Consider the following 6,000-nt stretch of genomic DNA (forward strand, 5'->3'; position numbering starts at 1 on the left):
ATCTTTTTTTTAATTGTATTATAACTATTTAAGAATTTACATGCATTATTTTCACATAAGTAATAAATTTGAGTGGAGCTTTTATGAAATTGTTATTCTCTATTCGTAATTTTGTTATTTTTTTAGAGAAACTACAGTTTATTAAATTTTTTTTTCCAATTAAAAGTTCCTCAATTGCTATACCCTATCCACAAAGCCTTCCATTTTTTACATTAACCGAGTCAAAGGCCAACTGTCTCACGGCAATTGCGAACGTATTAATAAGAAACACAAGAAGTTCTTATCTTACATCCTACTCCCCCTACAAACCCATCTCCTTCATAAATCTCCATCGTCAAAACCATCTCACATTATACTATAATACAAAATGTTGCTCCCACTCTTGTTATGTTAAATAATACCGTTCTTTTATAATCATGCCATTGGACATAATTTTGGTCTCAATCTAATAATATATGCAACTGGTTATTAGACTATTACTTTTACATCGACTCATTATTATTTCTTTATCATTCATCATCACAAACATAAAGATGTTACATAAAATGTGTACACAAACTTTCTTTCTCTTAAGAATAGGGTGTTCAGTTCTAGAAGTACTTAATAATAGTTAGTGTCCATTTGACAAATATTATTTTTGTTAACTTATTTTACTATTTAGCTTATTTTTCTACTATTTATAGTTTTCACTGCATTTTTGATATTATTCATGGGTTCCACTGTACTATTTCAGCTAATTTTTATATCTGTCTACAGCACTTTTAGCAAAAAGTTTTTAGTTCAACAAAATAAGTGAGATCCCAAACGGACCCTTAGAATTGGAAATAAATACAGTTCTCAAGGCATGCAAAGCACTTCACAAGAATTCATTCACATTTTCCAGCCTAAAAAGGAAGAGGAGGAGAAAGGTAGTTTAACTTCTTGTTTGTGCAACAATGACAGAGACTCAGAAGCCAGTGATTTTGGTGGCTGTAGATGAAAGTGACCATAGCTTTCATGCTTTGACGTGGGCATTGGATAATTTTTTTGCTCCTACGGAGGACCATAATTTCAAGCTCATTATCGTTCATGCTGTAGTTTTGCCAGCTCCTTACCGAGGACTGGTTAAAATTGGTAAAGGTAATCCGTTTCCATTTTGTGTGTGTTTCTTGGTTTTGTTTATTAGGAAGCCCCATTAAAAGACTATAGAAGCAATATTGTTCATTCTTTTTATGTAGTAGGATTTTCATTAATTAATTTCATGTGAGAAGAGAAGATGGTGATTCAAAGTCTATTGATTTTCATCAATCAATTTCTAGGTTTCGTTTATTAGAAGCGTCATTTGTATTGTTCCATATTTGTAATTGGAATTCAATACTTGTTGCTAACAAAAACACACTAAAATTATAAGTTTTTTTAAAATTCATTTTTGATAATTTGATTGTTACAATGTGGATAAATATTTGAACTCTGAACATCTGTGAGACTATGATGTACATATCAAAAAGTGTCAATTAAACTACAAATCTTTAGAATCTTATTAAACAAATTAAATTTACGAGCTACAGATGTCTTAAAAAAAACTGGTATTGACAAAGTTGACGTAACATCATTCTATGATTTTTTTTGCTTTGTGGTTTGCTAATTTACACGCGAGTACTACAATTTGGCTCAATGTGTTGGAACCATGTATAGATGTTGATTGTTTTGCTACGTTCTGTAATTGTTTTTGGATTTCTTTTTGCTTTATACTTTCCAGGGTTGAACAAATTACAAATATCAAAGAGCTACAAGTTACAAGTTCTTTATGTACAACAACTAAATTCAATCTTTGATGTTCTCTTTAATAGGATCCTCTGAATCTTTAAAGGCTGTGGACGAAAACTTGAAGAGGTCAGCCGCTAGTACCATTCAGAAGGCTAAGGAGATCTGCAGCAGTAAATCGGTAACNTTTGTGTTTGATTTTGAAATTTTTGGATTTACGTTTAATTTTGAAATTTTTTTATTTGAATTTCAAATTTTGAATTTTCTGGAAAAAAAAAAAAACCCAAAAATATATATATTTATTTTTGTTTTCTGGAAAAAAAACCCGAAAAAGAATTTTTTTTTGTTTTTTAAAAAAACTATAGCCGCGTTTGTAAAACGCGGCTATAGCTCCGAACCCTTAGCTGCAGTTATAAACGCAGCTCAAAGCTGGCCTATAGCCGCGTTTTTTAAAAACGCGGCCATAGGTCTGTTGCTGCGGTGTTTATGCCGCGTTTGCAAACGCGGCTATAAAAAACGCGGCTCTAGGCTATAGCTGCGTTTTTCGGATCTATAGCCGCGTTTTTGAAACGCGGCTATAGACCCGTTTTTTTGTAGTGTATAGATGTTGATTGTTTTGCTACGTTCTGTAATTGTTTTTGGATTTCTTTTGCTTTATACTTTCCAGGGTTGAACAAATTACAAATATCAAAGAGCTACAAGTTACAAGTTCTTTATGTACAACAACTAAATTCAATCTTTGATGTTCTCTTTAATAGGATCCTCTGAATCTTTAAAGGCTGTGGACGAAAACTTGAAGAGGTCAGCCGCTAGTACCATTCAGAAGGCTAAGGAGATCTGCAGCAGTAAATCGGTAACAATCACATATATAGTCCAATCGATTAGGACTGCGTCTTATAAAGCAGGGCTCATTGATTCAAATCTTTCCCTTTTCTCAATTTGGGCCAAATTCGTGTGCATAGTAAATAAAAAAGGAAATGTTGAAGTTACTAAAAATATGTAAGATTTATGGAATAAGAATTATAGTACCCGCTTAACAAAAAGAAATAAAAATAATAGATCAATATGTTATTGAGCCAGCTGTAACTTACATGGTTGAGTGAGTGTAATGTTGCTGATAACTTTTGCAAATGGCACTAATTGTATGCAAGACCTGCATAATCACACTCAAAATGGTCTTTCTAGATACTAAAATAATTGACATTGTATTATTGGAGAATTGGAACCTATAGGCCGGCCTGACCCTCTAGAATGAAGTTTTGCATTATGGTAAGAAGTATTACTATAGCTTAAAGATTTAATGAATAAAAATTTCTGTGCAGATTGATGATGTGTCAACTGAAGTAAGTCAAGGAGATCCCCGGAATGTTTTGTTTGAGGCTGTAGATAAACACCATGCATCTATTTTGGTACTGGGCAGTCATGGTTATGGAGCAATCAAAAGGTGCAATTCTATAGCACCCAGTTACCAATTACATTGTGACTATAATGAGTGTGTGTGTGTATATATATATTTTGTGCTATTTGGTGCAAAGCAATGCTTTTCATAAGTTTTAATATTGATTCCACAAGGAATACAAAGTCCAAACCCTCTTTCTGCATCTAGAGCTCATTGGGTACAACTATTGAACTTTTCATGATGGTATTTGAAGTGTTTGTTTTTAGTACTAGGAGTTTACCAAAAAAAATATTCCATATGTGACGCAAATTCTATTCTCTTTGCAGGGCGGTTCTAGGCAGTGTGAGTGACTACTGTGCTCACCATTGTCCCTGCAACGTGATAATTATTAAGAATCCCAAGCCCCAGCGCTGAACCATATTTGAGGCTACCTAATAACAAATATTACTAATTTCATATGTATTCTGTTGAATCCTTTTCACTCTTGTTAGAATTCTGTCTGTAATTTTTGTGTACCTTCTTTTTTGCAATTTTGGTGCAGATATCATGCAATAAATCCATCTTCTTATATTAGATTAAATTGTCTATTCTCTTTGTATGTGTACCTTTTATGTGTGTAATTATGGAACAAAGTGTTGAAATATCCAGTGAAGACCTACTTTCAATCTATACAATTCAGCAATCAATAGATCCAAGGTCGCCAAAAGTGTCAAACGGTCGTGCAAACATGAGTTACCAAAGCAAATGCCTTGTAAAATATTGGCAACCACTTGATACATACCTTTTCTATTTGTTAGGAAATTGTTAGTAGTTTAGGAAGTAGATAAAGCCAATATGTTTTAATTATCTTCACAGAATGAGAAGGCCTTAAAACACATGAAGATATTGAAGAGTCACAAAGACAATAAATCAATTGCTACCATTGTAGAAACTTTGATGCACTGCCTTGCCTCAAAATTGTCTCTTTTAGACTTTCTATTATTTTTTTTTAATTTTTTTTCTTGAGAATCTTGTTTCTTTTAGACATAAAATTTGTAATTTACACTATTAACTGTTACAATGCCCCTTCCGTTGTATAATCTATACTATATATAAAAGGATTTTCCACTTTTAACTAAACTTTTATATGGTTCAAAAATATCCTCATCAATAAAGGATAACTTCATTTAGAAATAGGATCATAAATATCAAATAACAAGTTTCATTTTAAATTCAAAAGAGAATTCCTAAAATTTAGGATTTTTTTCCTTTCACGATCAAAGAAGAGATTACAATTACTACTTATCTCAAAAGTTTATCATTTTTATTTGTTTGAAAAATAAATTTTTTAATTATAATAGATGCAAATAATTAACCTTTACTAATAAAAATAAAAGAGTCTCTGACCACACGCATGAGCATATGCTCAGAGGCTAGTATATCATGTTGACGTTAACTCATCTACAAACAACATTTTTTTTTCCTTTCTATTTTTTAGCCCAACGGATTAACAACAGATGTTTGACAGAAGGTATAAAAAAAAAAATTTATGGGAAAAAAAAAAGGTAGTTGATTTTTTTCACAACTTTTTATATTTTCTATAAAAATTGTGTTAATTTTTTTTTTAAATGGTCAGTTAATAGATGAGAAATTAATAAATGAGAGATACTATATCATAACATTTTTACAAAAAATTATAAATGATTGGTTGTTATTATTTATTACTGAGTGGACTAAAAAATAATTTCAGTGATAAATTCAAATTATAATTAATAACAACTTATCATATATGATTTGTTGTGATAATATTGTAAACATAGCACTTCTCTTAATAAATGTTTTAAAGGCATCCGGTTAATGGGACCCAAAAAAAAAAAAAAATAGCAATAACTCACCGCCCATTGGAAGATTTTATAGGCTCCTAATGTGATGTAATGAGGTTGAGTTGGTAGGATAAGTGGGCAAGGGGTCTACAGGAGCCACATTGTCAATTTTGATTACCAAGAATGCGGTGTACGTAAAATTTAGAAAGGAATTTGGTCAAGAAATGATGATACTTTAATTCAAATTACCTATTCTAATTGTTTTGTCTCTCAACCTCACATGCTTTAAGTTAAAGCAAGGCTTTCTTCAAAAGAAGTGCACTGCAAGGTACAATATATAGGTTAGGCCGAATTGAAAAGTGGGGGATTTTTTCAGAGGACCCACGTTGAGATCCACCAGCTAATTCTTCTTTCTTGTTGGCCCACAGTGACACAACAACACACCCTTAATCAAAAGCTGTTTTAGTGACAGTTTGGCATACTAGTACACAAAGTTTTAATGGTAAATTAACTTTAATAGTAGGCTTTTGGCGATATAAAATTATAGGAGATTTGAGTTTTAATGATAAAACTCTGGCCAAAATGCAAAAAAATCTCTCAAGGTTTGGGTCAATCACTCAATTGCAAAAAGGAGATTTTAATTCTTACTTATAACTCAGTAAATGTTTTTATATCCGCCAAATTAACTATTGAGATTAACTTTTATTATTAGCTCTTATGAATGGAAAAATCATGTGATTACATTAACAAGACTCATTGACTGATTTGTGATACTAGTCACATAATGATCATGTGATTTTTCTATTCATAAAAACTAACAAAAGTTAGTCTTAGAGATCAATTTAGCAGATATAAAAATTTCAAAAAGAATTAAACCCAGGAGAATGTTTTTGTAACTTGCTCAAATTTCAAAGATTTTTTTGCATTTAGGCTTTAAATTTTAGTAGTAAGAGCTTTTACTATATAGAGTTTTGATTGAAAAACACCTTAATTAGTATTTTCAGTGTTTGACAAAGTAGAGTTAATGGTACTTAAATTTTGGACTTATAAAGCATA

General features: G+C 31.3%; 1 non-coding gene across 1 annotated transcript; it reads left to right on the plus strand.

The window, feature by feature from the left end:
• The first annotated feature begins 2,505 nt into the window (after positions 1–2,505).
• On the plus strand, positions 2,506–3,686 carry LOC111987682 (uncharacterized). Its single transcript, XR_010631648.1, has 3 exons — positions 2,506–2,596; positions 3,066–3,187; positions 3,469–3,686. It is a non-coding gene; the product is annotated as an uncharacterized LOC111987682 (transcript).
• The last annotated feature ends 2,314 nt before the right edge of the window (positions 3,687–6,000 follow it).

The sequence above is a fragment of the Quercus suber genome, unplaced genomic scaffold (assembly GCF_002906115.3).
Source record: "Quercus suber isolate HL8 unplaced genomic scaffold, Cork oak 2.0 scaffold_232, whole genome shotgun sequence".
Taxonomy (NCBI): domain Eukaryota; kingdom Viridiplantae; phylum Streptophyta; class Magnoliopsida; order Fagales; family Fagaceae; genus Quercus; species Quercus suber.